The following is a 22,875-nucleotide window of genomic DNA, read 5'->3' as shown; positions in this document are numbered from 1 at the left end:
AGCTTTGCTAATAGAGAAAACTCAGTGAAATGAATTAAAAAGACCAGTGCTATTGTTGTCATGTTTTATCTTTTTTCCAACCTTTCATCTGGTTGTTGTTTTTTTATCACAATTTATAATCCTGCCCACAAGCAGGAGTTTATTAGACAGATTAACTGTCTACTGAGTTCTTTGCAAAACTTCTTGCCTAAACCTGATTTGTAAATGCATATTTTCTTGAGAGGAAGCTCTGTATTCTTAATAAGGAATATTCTGTGAAATTCCATGCCTCCAAAATGAGGGTTTACAGCTTTGATATATATTGTATTTAAAAAATATGCAGCCAGATCCCATGAAGAGTTTTATCATAATTTGGATAAATAAAATCAGTATTTCTCATTATTCCATGGCTACACAATCAACGTGATGCATGGAAATATTAAGCAGTTAGAGAAATTAAATACATATCTGCTAGAAATATTTAATATTGGTTTAAAGTCTAACATTAGCATTATAGTGAGGTAGTTTAATTTTTAACCTCACAAAAATTCTCAATCACACACTTGAGTCAAGAACATACAAGAAGTAATACAGCAGTAGCCATGGAAGTTGTTTAAAAATATTCCATGCTGTCAATATGATGTTTATTTCTGAGTTTCTGATGCTTTAAGAAAGCTTATTAAATTTTTTTCCTTTTCTTATTTTAGGATCCATTTCTGGAGAATAAGAAAAGATTTAGTTTACCCAGTTTCTTTTTAAATTGAAAAATATCTATTCTTTCCTTCATGTGAGCAAATCAAAATTAGCAAACTATTTTACCTTTGCTGTCCTTAAGTTCATTTCATGTGCAAAAGAGTTGTCCAAGAAATCCTGATGTGAGATTTGTATTAACTCTACAGAGATCTGGATAGAAGTTAGCTTCAATCCCGTGTGCTATGAGCAAAAAGAGACTGGTAGCACAAAAGATTTTCAGTATTCTGGGCACAGCAAAAAAGCCATTTGGGCTAAATAAACAGATGTAGAAAATTGTTTACTTTACAATGAAAGTTTTATTTGTCTCGGATGACTCACAAGATATGGTGCTCCTGTTTGTATGGTAAAAACCAAAATGAAATTCCAGCCTGAGAGCTCTTTGAAGCTGTTTCACAGAAATATTGGGGTCTATCTGGAAGCTCATTAGAGCTCCAGTAGCATCCCTAACACAAACTTGTACAGTGATCAGTTAAAGAATAATAAATACCTTAATACCAAAAATTTACTTTCCTTGTGTGATTTCATAAAAACTTTTTCAGTGCTTTGATAGCAGGTGTATTGTTCAGCTAAAGATATCCTTATTTCCCCTATCACTAGTATGTTTTAAGGACTCAAAGCAATCTCTTCCACTGCTTTTGCTGATAATTGGTCAAGAAATTATTCCTCTCAGAGATACAAGGAGCAAATAGATTTTTCTGGGAACTTATGAGCAATTCCAGAATTTCTCATAATGGGAATGCAGGTCAGTTGTAAATTACTGGTTTTTAAAAGCCAGTTTGTCCTTGAAAGAATTTTAATTTTCACCTCAGTTTATTGAAGCCCCTTTTGCTGAGCATCCTCCATTTGGCTGAGACTGTCATATTTCTTTGCCACCTACCCACCACCAGTCAATGAGCTACCATTTTTACTATTGCTTCTACCTACTCTGAAGCCTCCATTTTCAGATAAAAAAGGCAAGGACTAAATATCTTTATCCCAATAGTTCTATTTGCAGTCTTGTCCAACAGTTCAGTCCTGATTGTCATTCCTGTAAGTGTTAGTTTTTCTGGTCTGAACAGCTTATCCTCCTGTCTTTGGTGCCTTATCGACACCTTCACTGTATGAAGCAACAATTTCTTTAACACAGTAATTGGTGCAAAAGGAGATACCTAATTTCTCTAACCCTTCAGTGTAATTTCGGGGTATGATCACAGGAGCTATTTCCCTTTCCTTGCTTTATGACTTCTAAAAGCAAATACCTAGAGAACACCAGAAAAGCATTTTCAAAGATTACAGTGATTTTCCTCTAAGTAAAAATTTTGATTATTGTTAGACTGTGTAAAACACATGTTTTTTTTTGAGACTCAGCAAGTTAAGAGAAGGAGCCAATAAAAGAGTCCTTAAAACTCCATACGTGTACTAGTGGCAAACCTTAATATTTGTCTTTGTGGAGTGCTGATGGACCTCTTAGATGGGAAGCTGGAGATTTATGTCTCAGTTTGCAGGAATTCAATGTCTCAGTTTTCTGGAATCCTATTAGCTTTCCCCCTGACAAAACAACAAACTGGTACAGTTTAGTGCTTTATTTCCTATTCAGGGAAATTATTCATGACATCAAATATTCAATAGTCAGTTTTCAGGACAATGAATTGTTGTCTCCATTCATGTATGGTTCAGCACTGTTCAATAAGGTTTTGAAGTAAATAAATGCCAACACTTAATTCCTGAATTAACACAACTCATAGAGGAACTGGAAGGTGGAAGCTGGAAGGAGAGCTGTGTTTAAAACTAAAGGTAGACCAGTGAGCAACTCAAGTGAGAAAGGTGTATTTTTTACTTGTTATTAGGTTGACTTCCATTAATGTATACAACTTCATCACACTGTAGCATGCTGGACATATTGGCATTTTTATCTGTTGCCTTTTAAAAAAATAATGAGCTGTCAGCCTTTCTCAGTTTGTGTTTCAAATGACAGAAACTGTAATTTATGACAGCTTGGAAAATACGCAGATGATCCAGTTATTTCCCTGGCCATACGACATGATGGATTTAGGGTGATATCTCAGCTCCCTGAGAGGTTGGGGCAAATAAACTGCACAGTATTAATTGTATTTTTATTAGTATTTTGCAACAACATATTTGAATTAAAAGAAAATACTTGGGACATGTACAGAAAGTTTTATTTCTTCCTAGTCTCTTAGGACATTTTCTCATGCCTTGACAGCTGTATTGAAGCTTCTATCATATTCTCTTAAACACAGACACTTAGAACTTGCATGTGAGTACCTAGAATTATCTAGGTAGAAAAAAACCTGTTTTTTTATTTATTTCTCCCAAAGTCATGTATAATACTAAAATGACTAGTGATTCTTCTAAGCAAAGTAATCACAGTTTCTTTCTTTATTCCATCACTTTCATTTTCTTTGCAGCAAAACTTGTAACATAACTGTATGAAAATCCAAAAGACAAAACTAGCATTTAATGTAATGAGACAATTTAATAGGAAACAATGATCTAAGAGTAGTTAAAATATATACATATAATAAATGTAAGTATAAAGAACTTGAGCTTCAATTAAAAAGAATTTAAAAATTAATTACAGGAGTTAGTCTTAAAGATGGTGTAAGTAAAAATAAGTACTGTTCTGTAAATACAACTTTCTCTTTAATCTTCACCTGACCCTCTCAAGATATGGTAATTTACTGTAATTAATTATATTTTCAGATAATTTTCTGTAAACTACTGACATGACATAATGTAGTATGCAATTGTTAATTTCTCTATGACTTTACAGAGACAATTTGTACAGCCAACTTTAACCATGCACACTTACTAATTTAACTTTTTATTAGAATGGAACTGTTTAATTAGAGAACCAATACCTAACACTCTGATATCAAGGAAATAAAATGTCATCCTTTGGTAAAACTAAACTGCAGGTTTCAGGACACAGAACAAGTGTGTATAACTATAATTGGATGCTGCTGCATCTCTTGTTTCAAGATATTAATACATGCTTCGGGATATGATGAACTTTCCTTCTATTAGTGTCTCTGCATGCAGTAGTTTGGAAAGGAAATTAGTGCACACTCATTAGTTTTGAACTCTCCCCAGTTTTATACTTACTCTCTGGGAAATTTCTTCACTCTACTTCCGATCATTACTACAAAACTGTAACAATGAAAATTTTTCAGATTACTGAATTGCTTTTTAGGTGGCTGAGTAGGATTGAATCCTACATCTATCAGCCTAGAGTCAGTAGTTAATAAATGGATTTTGCTTATTGCCTATTCCCAAGATAGTTAGGGATAAAAATGACAGAATGAACATAAAACCTCATTTGAAATTAGTAGAAAGAAATTAAGAGTGAATGATTATTAGGAATGACACAAAAAATGGGTGTGGTAAATGAAGAACAAGAAAATAACTAACATTTCTATTTGAAGAGGAGAAGAACAAGTAGTGTTTTTTAACAATTAAGATGAGAGATGTACTTTGGATCCCCCAAAAAAAGAAAAAAAAATTACTCCAAAGGAAAGGAAAGCTCATCAGAAAGTTTATTTTAAACTCTCTTTCTTTCATAGGAATTCTCTCTTATACCTTGTGTAGTCTCCTGTAGGGGGTACAATATAAGAAAATAAAGGTAGTATAGAAAGTAATCTTACCCCATTAAGGAGTTGCAGCTGAACCAATTACTAGAGATTGGGAACAGGCCTGAGGCCCGGACGAAAACGGGCTGCAGTTTTAGCCAATAAGAAGAAGAGTGTTATAAAAGAGTGGATTGGGTGGCTGAGGGGGATCTGGAGTCAATTGGCTGCTGTCGGGACCTGGAAGAGTCAGTGCTTAGAGGAGCGGCCTGCAAGAAACATCAAGGAGGTGTGAAACTCTGGCAACATGGAACCCTTGCAATGTAGTGATAATAGAACTTCTGCAATATAATGACAATAGCCTCCCTGTCTCAGTATGCATAGAAATGCTGGCAAATACCTTGACTTATGCCTTTGGCAAGATTTAGTGAATCTTAAAATTTTGGTGGGTTTTGGCAGTGTGGTTGCTGGCAGAGGACATGGTATTTAAGTAAAGAGGTGGAAATTGAGGAGTTTGGAGTTGACATTGATAGTTGAAAATAATGACTCCAGCTTTTAGGGTTTTAAGGTAGAGCTCATGAAGGAGAGGTTTCACATTTCCAATGCATTTGCAGACTCCAAAGCAAAGTCAGAATGTGGATTTAGCCAGTGAACAAAAGCTCAAAATGTTTGGGAATTCAGCAGGGACAGTTCCTTGTAGCAATCTGTGTGACCACCATGAGGGAGCAATGGACAAATATCAAAAAATGGGGGAAAAACATGGTGATATTTTCTAGGAAAAAACAAACATGTTGAGTATATGCATTGAGAACATAAGAAAACAAGATGCAAAAATGTGATATAGAATCTAGAAAATTTGCAATTTGCAACACTAAAGAGCTCAGAGGTGCAAAAATTTAAATTCAGAAAGAGTTTAAAACAGTGCAGAGCATCAAATTAGGGCAATTTTAAAGTGTTAAAATGGCAGGATAGCTTTAAAGCTTTTTACAGATATGTGAAAAAAATTAAGAACTAGAAAGTACGGGGTAGTTTTTCTTCTGTATCAGGTATTTCATAATAATATTCATAGGCATTTTAGGGATACATAGAAAAGGGTGCTTCAGATTGTGTTATAGGAAATGTAAAATGCCCAGCTCAGTTTGTGTCATGTACAGTGTTTCTGTGGTTGTCTGTATTCTGGTGACCTATTACCAGTGCTGAAGTGTCAATCCCACCTAATGACAAACATCAGGTCTTTGCAGAACCTCTGTCTGCCTGGTAGTCTGGGCATCACAATGTGTGGTTTTCATTACTGTCATATTCATATGTCTGTATACCACGTATTTATGTACCTGCTTTGTGGCAAAATACATGCCTCCTTGAAATAGTTTCTGACAAAAAAATCTTTGATTTTTAAGAAACTGATTTGCCTATTTTGCCACTGGGAATGGTTATGCACTTTGAGTAAAAAGAAGCTAAGATAGATATTCAGGACCATTAGGAAAGAGAAGAAAACAAGAAAATAGGAGAGGGAGTTCAAACAACAGTTATGCTTTCACAAATTGAGCTACCTGTAAATAGAATGCTAGCTCTATAGTAATTTTTTCCCTCCTGGCTTTAAAAAAATGAAGAAAATGAAAAGGTCAGAAAGGTCAATACAGAAAGAGCTACAATAAGCCCTGAACAGGAGAGGGTCATTCAAAGGATCTAAACCAAAAGGTATAAAGGACTGGAAGTATTACAAAATTAAGTTAAGCCACTGTAAAATAAAGGAAAGAGAAGCAAAGGCAGAGAATGACAGGAAGATTGCACCAGAGGTTAAGATAAATTATAAGAAATGTTTCAAGTAAATAGAGAACAAAAGGTCAGCAAAGGAGACGACAGGAACTCTAACAGATAAGAATAATTTATTGACATAAGGGTTGACAATGCTGGGAAGAAATAGATGAATCCTCTTTGCAGTGTTCACTGAGAAGGCCAGGGAGCAGAAACTGGCAGAGATAATAGATGTGTTCCACCTGTCTCCCGCTGGAAAGAAGGAATGCAGACAGAAATCAGGATCCCTTCAGAACAGGTCACCAAATTACAGCTGCCACCTCCCTGGCCACTATCTCTCCAGCATTTGTGCAAGGCTTTTCTTTGTATCTCCTGCCATGCAATAAACTCCCCCAAAGTTTTTCTTATCTCTTTGTTGGCACAAGTCAGCTCTGACACACACTACAAATTTGCCACAGAGGCTCAAATCCCTTAAATTTGTAGCTGCAGTAGCTGTTTCCATCTGCCTACATCTTACTTGTGACTTACAAAATAGTGACTCCTTTTGCGAATTACAATCTGTCTGCATAGTAGCCATGTTCTGCTTTCAATGAATTTGGCAGGGCGCCTTGAAAGACACTGTTTGAAGAAAGATGCCACACAGAAAAAAATGTTAAAAACGGCCCAGGATTACAGACCAGATGAGGGCTGTTATTTAGAGTGTTGTTTAGAGGGAAGAATGAAGAATTACCAACCCCTGAAGTCAGTGGTGATGATACGTGGTTTATTTCAGTACATATGTAAGGAGTTGTTTGTGATGGATTTCAGCTTTGAAAGAAGTAAAGAAAATGTCCACATTTTTTTGTTTCTTCTGGCATCAGGAGAAGATCAGAATTTTAAATATTTACAAAGCTCTCATGGCAACCTTGGCCAAGCCATAGATATGCCAGTGAAATAGGTGCAATATGGTTGCATTAAATGATATCTCCTTTCTTACTAAAGTTTCCTGGGCATATTGTATTCTATTTAAAAAAAATAGATTATAAACTAATGGTTAAGACATCAGGCAAATTTATTACCAGGTCAAGAAAACTTAGAGCAGAATTTCAATATTTTGATGTAAGTAAGTATGGTAGGCCTGTTTCAAGACTCAGAATCAGATTAATCTAAATACAGTGCATTCAATATGGCGAGAAGTCACTTGCAATTTCTTCCAGTAAATGTGAGATCAACTTTTTCCTGATATTTAGGATCTTTTACTATAATATTTGATCTAAATAATTTTTTGAAACTCAGCATATATAGTTTACATTTAGAAATATTTTTTTCTCTTACTTTAATTGTTCTGATAAGTCAATTTTCAGACTGAAGTGCTACAAATTATTACATAAGTTAACATTAGGAATTTAATTTTCAATAAATAACAAAACATAGCTCTAGTGGAAAAAGGATACATAAGCTGTTCAAGTGTTTCAACACTTGGTATGCTTGGTTTTGCAGTAAATATGTAAAAATTTCTTTTCCCTGTTTTCTGTTAGTTTCTGACCTTATTTCTGTCAACTATTCTTTGTTTTCTTATTTATTGTGACATCTGTGTTTAACTATATCACTATACCATCTGTATTTAACTATACCACTATACCAAGTTGCCTGTTAGATTGCAGAAGTATTTCATTTGACTTCCAAGTAAATTTTAACTTTACTGTAAATTAACTCTCAGACTTTTTGTTGAAAGTTGTGTCTTCTGAACTTTTCTGTTGTCTATTGTACAGAATTACTGAGAACTCATTATAATGACACAAAAACTGAAATGTAATACTGATATAGCTGACAAATCTAAGGTATGTTAAAGGTATGTTAGTTTCTCTAAACTTAAATGATAAAAACATTTTAAAAAAATCAGATGCAGGCATATCAATGCAATTTTTTTTGTTCCCTTTTTTTCTTATTTAGATACCTCCATCGAAAGTGAAGATTGTCTTGCAGTTTGTTGTCTTGCAGTTATCTTCAGCATACTTAAGAATTCTAGAAGTTTGGGATTTGCATGGTGCCTTATAAATGGAAAATTATACATGTCTAAGTATCAGTGATCCTGGATTTAGCCTTCCAAGGATAGTCCTTGGTGTCTTGAAAGTGATTGTTTGTAGATTTAGGGCATTCAAAAATTATGTTTATATCTTGAGTCAATCTTTCAGAAGGAAGAAGCACTTGGAGAGATTGCTTTCAAAAATTAAAATAAAAGCCTACAGAGTCTCAGAAAAAAAAAATTCTGTGTAAATATTTTCCAATTTATACCTAATACATTACTAGTGGACATCAAGATAAAAAATGGCTGCTGAGAATGACTTTATAGTAAAAGCCTGTGATTCCCAGGGTTGTGGTTGTCTTCGGTGCTGTGCTTAATCATTCTGCCCTGATGCTTTAGGGAATGACAGAAGAGATTGCAGCCCACCAGAAGGAGAGGGTTTAGTAGATTTTGTACTGAATTCCAGTCAGAGGCAGTCAAGCTGTCTCAAAAATGCATACTTTGACCTGGGATATACCATCATCTCTTTTAGACCCATGACACAATACCTTTTCCTCTACTGTACCAGATCTTAGCTGAAGTACCTGCGGTGGTTTCAGGATCCTTATTGCAGGAAGATTGAGGACAAAAAAAGCTCAGTACAGAGAAGTAGGATTAATCTGATTTTTTTTTTAAGGAAACATATGGATTGGGGCTTTTTAGTCTTGAGACAATAAAAATATGGCAAGATCACAGCCACAGCAAGGGGAGATTTTTTAAAATGCTGTTTAAGCCACAAAAGGGCTTTGACACTTCTAAGTGACCATAAAGGAAGCCAGGACTCAGCTCCCTGCACACTTGGAAACTGGGGAACTTCCATTCAGGGTAGATACTGCTGAGGACCATGGGAGTGGGAGGAAGAGCTTCGCTGGGAAAACCAAGGAGCCACAAGCATAATTTTTCATATTCTAAGGCCATGCAAAGTTTGTAGAAGCCTATTAAATATTGTGAGGAAATAAGCTGTTCTCCAAATCCAGTATGAATAAGATACAAAAATGAGGTAAGATTGTCAAAGATGTTCTGACTAAACATAAACAGTTAGCATTATTTATGTGTAGACTAGCAGATGTCCAGCTAGACAGTAACAAATGTTTTCTAAGCAGAAGAATGTACTGCTTCGTAGGGATCATGGAATTTTTTTCCAAGAAAATTTTTAAAATGATAATTCAGAGAAAACTGTGTTTTGAATGGTGTGGAATTAATAATTGATGTTGCTCTGGGACAGGGAGATAGATTAAATGGCATATTTTGATTAGATATTCTATTGTATATACCCCAGGAATCATTGTATTGCTGCAAGGTAAGTGGCAAGAATTGATCTACCGTTCTTTCAAAGTATTCCTAATTAAACATATCACTGTATGCTCAAGAAATGACAAGCTTTTTATGAAATACTTACATATACTTTTTGTGTTTAGTTACTTTCATGGTGCTCAAATTTTAAATTGGGATCGATAATGCTTTGTAAAGCAAACCACCTATGGTAAATTTTTAAAAACATACATCCCAGTGGTAAATACCATGAACAATTGGTATTGTGGGGAAATGGTGATGATATCATATCAATCCCTAATCATAAAATCAGCCCAAAAAATAGTGTTTGATTACTCATTTTAAAGCAGGCAATTTATATATATTTGTTAACACAAAAATTATCCCCCCTATATTTTACTGATGCTTTGTGTACTCACATGTACACAAACCTTTTGAAGCAAATTGTAACACATTGTTTGCATGTGGTTTCATAGTCCATTCTTTCATTAGCATGCTTAGTTTGTAAGCATAATCAACAGAGTTATGCACTCATATCAAGTGTATGACCAGATAAAACATTATTGTTGCAGTTATTCAATAGACATGCACAGTCCATGTCCTTCTGACATAAATTTGAGGTACTGCTGCACAAATTGCACACCTGCTTCTCTAATAGTCTGCCCAAATTTTAACCACAGAAAATCCACATTTGTGTTCAAGAAACACATTCCTGAATGTTACAGAGCTGTTTTGGCTAAACTGTCTCTCAGGAGACCAGAAGTCTGCTGTGGTTAAAAGATTTGCTGTTATCCAATTTCTCCCATCCACTTACTGTGTGTAGGCACTTTGTCTCTACCAAGATGGAGGTAATGACCTCAGTGCATTTGGGTGAATCTCCTTTCCACCAGCCTAATTTAGGGGGAAGTTCTGGGAAGGAAAAAGGAAGAAAAAAAAAAAAAGGGGAAAAAGAAAGAGGACAGAAAGGAAAATGAGTTGCAAGTCTAAGAGATTTGAAAAGAATAGGAGACAATATAGTAAATGAGGTTTCTGATTGGGATGTGCCAGCTCAGGCATGAATTTTCTACCTAGAAGAAGACCTTGAAGTATCAGGTTTCACACATGAGTTAGCAATTTTCCTGCTCTTTCTCAGTAATTATATTATAACTATTACTCTGGTCTTCCCATCTAATGATTGCAAGCACTGCCCATATATGAGCAAACAAATGTTATCTATGCTGAAAAAATATGAAAAAATATCCCTATTTCACAGATGGGGAAATGGGAAAAATTAAAATACCTCTTAGGATTTTCCATGAAGTTTGTGGCAGAATTGCAAGGGAATCTGATTTTTCTAGTCTTTAGCCTTGCGTAATATTTCCTGGCAAAATTTTTGGCACACTGAATGAGAAATATTGTCATCATAAAAATGGATGGAAATTTCCAAGGAACAAGTTGTTTCTGTCAGTATTACATAGGGGTGAATAATTACACAAAATATACAACCTCTACACAATTATAGTCTCATTTTTCTTGATTTTTTTTTTTTTTGCTGTACCCTATCATTACTACTCAAATACATTACTAGACCTAAAAGACCAATTCTAATATACAGACTAAAAAGGGTGAATAAACATGATGAAAACTCTTGCTATGTTGCTGTGCTCTGACTGATATTTAGCCTGAGGTGGAAAAAATCTAAATGGCAAACTAAAAAAAATTCCCCAGCTTGAGTAAATCATATAGAGAGGAAATAGTGATTCTTGAAGACATAATCTTGCATGCCAGTATTCATAAATGGAGAAATCTCAGGGGAGAATTTTTCCTCAACTTTTCCAGGGATGGAAACCTGATGGTGTCTGGATGTTCCTCCCCAGAAAATCAAAACCTTCATCTATTTGTGGGCCTTTTGCACTACGTAAGCAAACTCCATGGGTTTTAGTGGAGACTTCATTGCTGTTGTCATTATGCTGTAACACTGAAGCAGTTGAAAGTTTCTCTCCAGAAGCTGAGGAGGATAAATTGATCTGATAGGATAACTCTGTGTGCACCTGGCACACAGATCGTCCATTTCTTTACTGTAGAATGCTTGATCCCACAGGCAAAGTTGTCTGTAGATATAAATGTATTCATTTTCACTCCTATTTAGAAGAAGTCGACTATTATAGTAGTTATTTATTACTGCCAATAAAATCCTAAGTTGGAAGTTGTCTTCTAGCATTCCAAAAACCAGCAAGTGTTGCAGAAAAAAAATATTTTGACCAAACAATTATTGCTTGTACAGCCATCTTCTGTTATCTGAATGCAATCCTTACAGAAATCTGCCCCAAAATTGTGAGTGTACTCATCCCACATGAATGTTAAAAACCAGCAAATAAACATTGCCAGATGTGTCTGAACCTACATTGTCAGGATGTGTAAAGCACTACTGTAACATTTGCTCCACAACGGACTTAGCAGAGTTACCACCTTAGTATGAAAATAAGTAGAAAGCAAATAGCAATTTGATTTTTTGGAGGAGTACTGTAGGAGTAAGGCTTGATAGAAGGTTTCTTTTTGAAGTAGAACCAGTATGCTTAATTACACTTTTGCTTTCAAAATTAAATTAATATAGAAGTTTGTACTGGAGTATGTTTGAAATGTTTTAGTCTTCCATTTGGGAAAAGTGTTAATAAACTCTTCTACCTTCTTCCCCATTTCCAAAACCACATAGCATCTTGCCTTGAGATCATTGATTTAATATCAGTTAGCATGGAAATCAGTCCACAGCACAGGTGCAAAAGTTACTGGGTAGAAAGGATGGTTTGAAGATGGACATCTGCAAGCAGAATGACTGAGTGTCCTATTTCCATAGTTATGTGGTCTGAAAGTTGCTTAAATTTCAAAACAACCTATTTGTTGTAGAGACATACTTGGGAAAATGTTGATTTTTTTTTTCTTTACTACATGCTCCTGCCAAGACGTAACTACTATTGACAGCAATTTAGAAGCAGATCTAAGGATACTCTGGGTTAGATGTTAGATCAATATTGGCTAGAACAATGCGGAACTTGGATATTTGCTGCAACACAGATCTTCAAAATTACATAGGGTTTTAAATCCCTAGAAAAATGATGGGAAAGTTCAAAGGTTGTACATATTGTTTGAATTAGGACCTGAATCCTTGTGGTTTTCTTCCCAGTTATGCATCCATGCCATGGTAAATTCAGAGTAGTTTACTAGTAGCAAAACATTTGAGTTTTACACAAATAGATAGTATTTTTTTTCTGAAGTCACAATTAATACTTTCTTTTGTAATGGCCTTTTGTCAGAACTCATGAGTCACCATCATTCAAATCTCTACCACAGAGTGATGGATGCAGCTGGTCAACTCCATTACCTGGAAATTCATAGGTTGAATGTAATAAAAAGCATAGCTTTCTCAAGCATTTCTGCAAGATTTGAGTCTCCTCTGTGTCACACTTTCTGAAATAGTTGATTTTTATTTTAAGATTGCTTGCAGGCTAAGGGCACAGGAAAAATCTATTTGACCAGCTGATCTTTTCATGTTACATTAGCAAATAAATTGCTCACTATTTAAATTATCAAACTGCGCTTTCTTTTTGGAGTCATGGTCAATATGCTTATGCAGAGCAGGATTAATTTTCTCTGCATTGTGTTGGGAGTGTAGTCTATCTTTAAGTGCATATCAGATGTACAATGTGTGATAAAACAAAAGGAGCCTCTAAATCATACATCTTTGAGAATCATAAAGAATCCAAAAGCTAGACTTGGGAGCCTGTGATCCCTGTGCAATGCCTGAAGAGAGTTGCATGCCTGAAAAGACCTTTGTGATCTTCTGAGGGAGGACACTCCTAGCAACAAGGCAAAGGGGAAACGTTAAGCCTGGGGTATTTCTGAAACTCCATCTTCTCTGGAAAGGAGATAATAGAAGCAAGACTGCAGATAGAGTTCTGTTTTCCCTCAGGCTTGAAACCTGAATGTTCACAGAGCTATTAATTCAGACAACAAACTGTAGTTGACTCTTTCTTTTAAAATGCAGTTATTGATGTTTACAGCTTTGAAGAGCAAATGGGAGTCCTAGATTTACTATATCCTCAGCCTTATAAGTATTCCAAGTTGTAACTTCCAGCACTCCATGCTCCACATGGCCTGGGCTGTTGCCAGTGTTCTTAACACAAAGTATTTTAACCAGGCGGCACAGAATAAGAAATTTAGGAGGCTAAGAAAGAATAACAGGAGAAGTGAACAGAAACTTAATATCAAGCTTTGTAATAAGTGAACTTTTCAACATGCTTGTGGAATAAGTCTTGGGAATCAGAACCCAGGATTCCCCACATTCAGCTCAGGATTAGAGGGGCATCACCTTCTTCTGACAGGGTGGAAAGTGCCACTTCACTTAGTTCAACAAATTAGGAGCAGTTCTGTGAGTAGAAGTTTGATTTGAATACCTAATTCAAATTGTGGCAAATTTGGACATAAGGAGAGGTAGATGCTTAAAGACAATGATAGGTGATAATTTAGATCACTCTACAATGTTAAACTTTTGTGCTTGTTCTCTTCGGGTTATCTTAGTACTTATTTTGTATCTGGTCTTCATTCTGTTCAAGTGTCTGGTTGTCAGGCATTTTAAAGAAGGGGAAAAATATAACCTTATTTTGGGACCCTGCTGTTTCTCCAAATTTTCAACATTCAGAACTAATATTGGCTAAAACCATTGATTCCGTGAGCAAAACTATCAAAACAGCTGTGATTGATATCTGCTCTGTATTTCTGTCCTACTTTTGGCTAGGACAGAGTTAATTTTCTTCTTAATTTTCCAGGTGGTTTTAAACCACAACAATTTCATGTCCTTTCTTTTATCCATACCTACATGTAGGTGTTTTCATTTATGAACCAAGGTGTTCTACCATTGTGCTAAAATTGCTCCATGATACTATAGGAGATGGTTTCAGTTGATGTTTATACAATTATCTTTGGTATCAACTTTTCAGTTGATGTTTATATGATTATCCTTGGTATCCTGAAGTGGTGAATGCTTTTTCTTTACTCCTTCAGCACAGAACAACTAAGCACTGCAGTGAAGACCTCCAAATAGTTTGACAATTATTACTCTGATGATTTTTCTCTTTATCTCTGAGGGTTTTTTCCCCAGTAAATTGTGGGTAAATTTATAAAATGGATTTGTGCAATATGTATTTTCTTGACTACTCATTCTTGCCTGGAATGATTTGAGAAGCGAACACTTAAATGAGCCTATGTGCTCTCTTTTGAAAGCAGAGGGAAATCCTGAAGTAGCTTGAACTCATTAATTAGAGTGGAAAGGATTTGAAACTTAGAAGACTTTATTTTCAAAATTGTATAGGTATCAATAGACATAGAGAAGCAACTAAGATCTCAATGTGACTTTGGCAAATTGCTTAGGTAGTTATTGTATATTTGGTTTTATTCACAGGTACATAAACAGCCTGCAGCTTTTCTGATTATATGAGCATGTGATGATTCTATGGTGAAGTAAGTCTGGGTGTGGGGAGCATCACTTGTTGTGCAGGTCCTGTCTGCATGCATGTGGTTTTATGCAGCAATGTGAAGTGACTAAAGACATTTTTTTACTGAATATTGTGTGGAAGTCTTTAACCCAGATTAGTTTTGATGGTAGACTTTGTCACCTGAGAGCTTACGTAAGTGGTCTCTTTCAGTGTAGTACAGGAAACTGGTTGCTAAGAGGTCTGAGACCTATTCAGACAGATGAAACAGTCCATTAGTGACATTTGAGACACAGTTTGATGGTCTCTTATCATCCTCACGTCTCTTCAGGATATGCTACCACATAGTGCATTGAAAGAGAGGCTTTACATAAGATCAGATGGACATGGAGTATTGAAATGTAGCATGCTGTGAGGGGATGATGAAATCTGTATCCCTCATCCAGCATCAAACAACACAGCTGGATATATCTAATGTGATGTGACAGGAAACATGGAGAAAGAGCATAGGAAAGTCATTAATGACACCCAAAATATACTTACCTTTGGAAATACATGACGTATCTCAAGTAGCGATTACTGGAAAAAACTGACTTCAAAAAGATGAGGCAGACCTACATTCCTGGAGCAACAATGTATAACCTTGAAGCACAGTAGCAGTTAGTAGACTTTATTATCCAACTAGCCACAGAATAATAAACATGAATGGAAGTTAAAGCACTATATCTAATGTTAGGTCATATGGATGAATGAGTCACTATTTGTGGCGCTTTTTCTTTTCACAGAAATGTATTACTCTTCAATGCAAGCCAAAATAGGTATCATCTGAAAGAAAGCTATAGTATAATTAAATTAGAATAACAGGGTTATTTTATCAACATGATGCTTTGTCATGAGAGAAAGCGGTGTTGAATCACAGGTGGCATGCTCCCAAATATATCGAACCAAGAGATCTTGACAGCAGAACAATGTTGTTTATGAAAAAACAAAATCAAGGGAGGTGTGATTAATTATGCCTGTTCTTGGAAGATGTCAGAATTGATTAGCAGATAAATGGCTGAATGATTCATCTCCTGCAGGTCAAAGTGATTGCACAAAGCTGAAATTAACATACTTAATACAGGGGTTGCCTCAGCAGTTATCCCACTGCAGGGGAAAACACGGGAAAGTGATATCAACTACTAGCAACCTCTCTAGCTTGGCTTGTGCCAGCTCTTCATTTCACAGGAGATCAGAGTTCAAGGAACACTATACCAATCATCCTTCATGCAAAACGATACCGTTGTTTTTGTTTTGGTTTTTTTTTTAATTCAAGAATAAAAGCATTTTAGGTGACTCCATTTATATTCTTCCTCTTCTTTCTAACCTGAATATTCAAAAACTAAGAAAAGGAAACATTGTTTAAATTAATATGAAAATGTGGAAAAACCCCTATTTAAATGAAAGAAAATGGGATATTTGGGAAGTTAAACAGCATGTAGACCAGTATACCTGGAGATTACTCATTCTAATATACAGTAAATAGTATATAGTAAATGTGTAGGAAATGAATGTATTGAATAGTATATATATATGAATGTATTGAATAGTAAGAGTTTTGGAAAGACCTTGGAAGTATGAGAAGGTCTATAAGCTTTTAGAAAGATCAAGAATTGTATCAATCTTCCAAGAAATTTCAGTCAATTTTTAAATTATTATTAACATACATCATAACTTCTAGCTTATAATATCAGTCATAATATGAAAACATAATTGGAAAAATACTGCAGCTATTTCTGCTAACTTTCTTTTTTGTAGAAATAAATATGAGAATTAGTCTGTTTTCCTGATACAGTGAGACTTCAATGCTCCAACCTGTACATGACTTCTAGATTCCTTAGGAAGCTATAAGAAAATGTATCATGGTAAAAAGCTGGAATAATTTGGTGTTGGACACCTTAAGAAAAAACAGAATGGAGGATAACAATTCTATCTCGAGCCCAGTGTTTTATATGTAAAATATAAGACCATGCCTTTTGCTGTGAAGATTTAGAGACAAAACAAGAAGGCTCTCACTGAGATTAGGTTACCCTGCTGCTCTTGATGGAAAGCCTCTTAAAGCTGCAGGGCTCCTTTGGGCACCACCTGGAGCTGTGTTTGAATGAAGAACAACAGAAAAAAAAAAGGAAATATTTTAATAATGTACAGAAAAACAAAACTGTGATATTTCCAGATTTTGAATTATTTACATTAGCAGTTCAGCAGTGCTCTTCGACTGTGAGAAAGCATCTCTACACAAACACACACACACAAACACTACAAAACCTTGGCTAAAAACAAGAAAAGAAGTATGGCACTACCATTAATCTGTGTATGACATTCAACTTCAGAACAACTTAATACTGTGTTTTCTAAATAGGGTAGAAATTAAATGGAATTGAAAATAAAACATAACAAATATTCAAATGAGGCAAAATATGTTTTAAAATTGGTTTTGATTGTAGTCCACGTGAAATCTTTATAGACTGACTAGTGGTAACTTACTTATGAACTGCATTGATATAAGATATTTTTTTTCACAGACAAATAAGGATTTTTCTGCTGCATTAAAATAATCCCAGGGCACAATACTCCTGTGTCCTGACATTCTCTAGGGGACAGTTTTATATTTTGTCATTGATCACAGCAACAGTAACAAGACTACCTAACTGCTTTAATTTGCTGTGGTGAAGAAGATTTAAAGCTAGTAAAACATATGTTGCAGCATTTTGTCTCTTTTCTGTGCCTTAAGATTCCTGTATGTTTTAGTGCTATGATTTTCTGAGAAGGGTGTAAGTATCAGCAGGGACATACTTGGTGAGCCCATAACTTTCTGCATTAAAAAGCCATGCTGTGAGCTCTTTTGTTTGATTTTCCTTCCTCATCAGGATAGTGAGCTAGATGTTTGCCTAGCAGAAGTCCAGCACATTCATACCTGTCAGACACAGAGGCAATAGAAATGCCAGCTGATAACTAGATATCAAGCCTAAAATTTTCAATTCTCTTGAAAGAAAATCCTGGCAGAGATTTCAGGGGAACACAGAACATTTAGGGACATCACAGTAAAGACATAGGAATTCAACCAGCTCAGTAAGCAGCTCAGTAGCAGTATTTCCAGGGTCTTTAAGTTTGGGGTTTTTCTTTTACATTTGGAGAAATTGTGCTTTTTATGTTGTTGTCTGGTTTTCCTACTTATTTGGCACATGCAATTGTTTTCTCCAGTTGTCAAATCTTTGCTCTGCTTCCTTTACATTTAACTTTTCATCTTCTATGAACATTTATCAGAGCAACACTGAGAGCCAAAAAATTTGCTGAAGGGACAAATCCCTGGAGCTGCTTTTATCAGATTGACAGCCCAGCAGAAACCTGTACTGTAAATTAGTGATTTTCTAAGGACCCAAGCAAGCTCTGATCCCAAAGAGTTAAAATTAAATGAAAAAATAAACTCCAGAAGTGAAAACAAAATTCAGTAGATATCTTCCACCTTATTTTGTCTTGATGCATATGTTATTACTTCCAGTCAGGTCTGCCAGGTACTTGCCACTGCATTAAGTTCTTCTGATTCATGGGCTCCAGCATAGGAAACACTCAGAGCTGATTCTACCAGCATAAGCTCATTCACAAAAGGGTCTGATGACTCCATTTTTTATGACACCTTGCTACAGGTACAGACTTTTTCTGTAACTTTCCCATCTCCCTCTAAGTAATCTGGAGCCATCATTCAGAAATCAAGGTTCCATCTTAGTGTTAATAGCTGAAGTGCATTTCCGCTTCAGCAGCGCTGGCATCCTTAGTGGCTCTTATCTGTCATTTAACATCAAGGTGGAAGTCAGGCTTTCCCACAAGTTCTACAGGAAGATAAATTCTTCTCCATGGGAAAAATCTGGAAGAAACTTTTTCAGATTGACATTAGAGTTTGGGGTTTTGTTGTTTGTTTGTTTTTCTTGTTTGTTTGGGTTTTTTAGTGCTTTTGCTTGGGTTTGGTTGGTTGGGTTTTTTTGGTGTGGTATCATTTTGCTTCTGAGAACTGCAGCAATTGAGTATAATTGAGTATTCACCCTCTCTTTTGCCTCTTAAACATGGCAGAATATCTACACGATTAATTTTAGGTCTCTTTTGAACCCCAGTTTGAAAATAAACAAGCTGTGCAAGCCAGAAGTCTTCTATAGTGAGTTTGCAATATAGCTAAAAGTAAAATATAATTTAATTCTATTTATCTGACTCATTAAAGTCAACTTTGAATTATATATATATATATATATCTATATATATACACACATACATTTAAATTATGCTAAACAATATGAATTAATCTTGCCACATTTTCTTTCCAGATATGACACCTGCAGTGAGGTACTACTGAGTCCTACTCAGCACTGAATTACTTATTTTCAAAATTCTTGCTTTTAGAGAAGGTGTTCCCAGAATAAGCAGCTAAAATGAGTAAGGGACACGGGAACATAAATTCCAAATAATATATTTTCTTTACTAGTGAGATAACAGCTAGGCAGAAACTCAAGCACAAAGATGACCAGGGCAATGTTTTTTGAGAAGTGGGGTTTTTTTCACAGTGGAATTTTTTTTTTGTTTGCCTGATGTTGTTGGAGTTTTTTCTCCTTGATGTTTTGCTGATGGTTCTCTCTCTAAACTGCTTTTTAGCATGAAATTTTGCCTTTTTTTTTTTGGTCAGATAATAGCAGGGTCTATAGCTATACACCTCTGTGGAGCCTGTTGGCTGCCGTTATACCTTGGTTTTAAATAACATTTGAGAAAGGGAAGAGACTGCTTGAGAAATTATCTTAAACATTGGGTCTTCATTTTGTCAGACTCCAGCAGTGAAGGCTGCAGAACAGCAGCAGGTTGCAGAATGCAGATAATGCAGAAACCAAATGCACTTTTTCCTATTTTGCTGTAATCCTATTAAGAGCAAACAGCAGGGCAAAAGAACAATGTAGGTGGCGTTATACCAGATGCTTTTGTCCCCTGCTGAAAGATTGTAATTTTATAATGTATCTCTTATCAATTTAGTAAAAGAAATATTTTTCCTCCCCAGATATAAAATAGTTTTAGTGCTCCAAACCAATATTAAAATTTACTTAGCATTATCACAATTTTCTAGATAGAAGGAAAATCTAAGCCAGCCTTTCAGAATTGTTAATGAAGTTCTGTCATTCTATCAAGTGAAAAGGAATCCTCTAAGTCCAGGTGTTAGCTCAGTGCTGGGACTAGCACTAGAATTGTATACAAACTCCTTTCTCCTGTGAGCTGGTTAGCTAACATTTTGGTAATGATTGTTTCTTTCTGTGAAGCCAGCAGTAACTGGGAGTTTAGACTTGCTCTAAGCTCTGTCTTTCTGCAGACAAATCACATCATAATTTGATGTCAAAAAGAGATCAAATTGAACTTACCTCAAAAGAGGTAAGTTCAAAGGAAAACATGGGCAAACTAATAAGTGCACTGCACTGCTTTCCACCCCTGCATCTTTGAAATACTACATCAGATTGTAACCAGTGGAGGATGGGAGCCAGCAGCACTGAGAGGACAAAGATTTGGAAGCCAATCAGGACCTTGGAACTAGCTGGAATTCCAGATTAAAAAAAAAAAAAAACCAAAAAAACAAAAACCACAAAAAAAAACCCACCAAAAAACCAAACCAAACCAAACCAAAAAAAAAACCAAAACCAAACAAAAAAAAAAAAAAAAAAAAAAAAAACAAAAACAACAAAACAAAAAAAAACAAAAAACAAAAACAAAAAAAAAAACACCAAAAAAAAACCCCTGCCCTTAGATCCATACTTATCTGAGTCTGTTTCACTATTGCATTGAAACTGAGGAGCATTTATAACTACTGGAATAGGGACTTTTGTCTTCTCTGAGCTCCAGAGCTCCAGAGGAAGAAACCTGCAGCTAATAGGGTGACAGGCCGTTTGCTCTGGGGATCCAGCTGGAAGGGGAAAGGAGGCACTGTTCTTGCACCTGCTGTCTAATGGCCTCCTGTGCAGACAATGAAGAGAGAAAAGCAGTTTAGTGTGCTGCTAAGAAATGGCTCAGAACCATTGAAACCATTTTGATCTGTCAAAAGCTCAGCCGATCTCTGTTGCATCTTGTGTCTGAATTTCACCTGATAGTTCTGTGCTCTGAAGTCTTTATGTAGCTGGAGCTGGTCTGTCATTTGGAAATTCACTTGTAATTTAGGACTTACAGGGAAGGGAGGCCTCACAAAAGATTTCATGTGAACAGAAGCAGTGGGCACAATGCACTCAATGGCATAATGCAATTATCAGAATTTCAGTGACATTTGAAATAGTGGTTTTAGGCACCATCTTGTCACACTTAGGGTCTTCTGTCACAGGTATCATGTGCCCAAAGAAGCAAGAAAAGTAATTGGAAAAGTCTCATTAACTAAAATTAAGAAAAAAAAAAAGAAAAAGAAAAAAAAAAAGAAAAGTAAAAAAAAGGAAGGAAAGTTGAAACACCTTTTTGCAGGGTTCTATTATATTACCACAATAATTAGGAGCAGCAGAAAATGGACAGATTAATGTGACAGCATACTGGAAAGGAAGAAGGTGATTCAGCTGGATCATTGAATCAGTGCTTAGTGCCTCATATCCCGTATCATTTAAACCAGTGTGTAAACTACTTTTGACATCATAAGGAAATTTCATGGCAATTTCTTTAGTAGTGACTAAAAGTTGAACCATCACTAGCTCTTAGCAGTAACTCACACAGGAAACCACAAAACAAGTTTGTTCAATGATCATACTAAGAACACTATGCTAGCACAATAGCAGAATAATTAAAAATCTATCTAGATTTGGTTCTCAAATCTGCTTCACCTTCAAAAGTTCTGTTTAAACTTGATCACCACATTACAGAGCTCTTTTATTAATATAACTATTATTTGTGGTTGTTTTTCTAAATTATATTAGTAAACTGACAGCTATGGCAAATATTAAAGTTGGCTATGAAATTTGAAAATGTATCTTTTGTTGCATACTTGTCCTTTACAGAGAAAAATATCCCTCATCCCATTTTACTTCCCATTTTTCCAGAGCAGACGGCCATGCCACTGCAGTTCTCAGCTAAATAGTTTTTTCCAGGAATAACTTAGCAGGCAGCAAATCCTGTCTGGAAGCCTTTAGTCCCCTCTGCTTAGAAAAGTTTATTAGAGTGGACAAGGAGTCACAGTGAGATGCCTATTGCTGCCATTGGAAAGACTGAGGCTAGGGTTGGAAGAAAAGATCTGTTTCCTACAGGCAGGAAATGATGCTTTTCACCTGCATCTTTTCACATTAGAGGACCCAAGAAATGACAACACAAAAAATTTTGTAATCTCCCTGATGCTCGTAATATGTGGTATTTTCGTGCAACCTGTGGTAAGCATTCTCATGCCATTTTTAAAAACTGTGATACATCAGATAATGCTGTGCTCAGACATATTGATCAAGAATTGTATACCTGGCATGTCTTTACCAAATCACTTCTCAAAAATTGTGAAAACCGCATTTTAAAATTACCTGACAAACAGCCAAACAGCCAGGTTTGCCAATCTCCAGATTTTATTGTGGGTATCAGAATTTTTTTTTCTTAAATATCTAGGTATACAAGACCTTTGAGAACCAGAGTAACTTCTTTCTCCTTTAAATTAAATAATGGCAAGTTATTTATTTGCAATCAATTCTATCAGCTGGTTGAAAGAAATGGATCGTCATCAAAATGTGCACCATGGAAATACAGAAAGAAAAAAAGGCACTTCCAAAACATTTTTCTGTTTCAAAGAAGTTTCCAAGGCAGACATTGATTTGACTCTTGAAAATTTTCAGTGGCAGTAATGCTTTACTTTATTTCCCATTTTTGCATGCACACCTTGAGGCTCCTCTGGAGGTACCTAGATTGTATAATAGGACTTTGTTCAGGCCACTAAGTTAAATAAAGCCTGCTGGTTTTAAGCTCAAATGTGCCAGCTGGGGTCCAGAAATGCTTTGGACCAAATTAAGAAACAACAAAGCTACTTCTGAATGTT

The sequence above is a fragment of the Geospiza fortis genome, unplaced genomic scaffold, assembly GCF_000277835.1.
Source record: "Geospiza fortis unplaced genomic scaffold, GeoFor_1.0 scaffold366, whole genome shotgun sequence".
Classification (NCBI taxonomy): Eukaryota; Metazoa; Chordata; class Aves; order Passeriformes; family Thraupidae; genus Geospiza; species Geospiza fortis.
The sequence above is the reverse complement of the archived record's forward strand: the minus strand, read 5'-3'. Positions refer to the sequence as shown.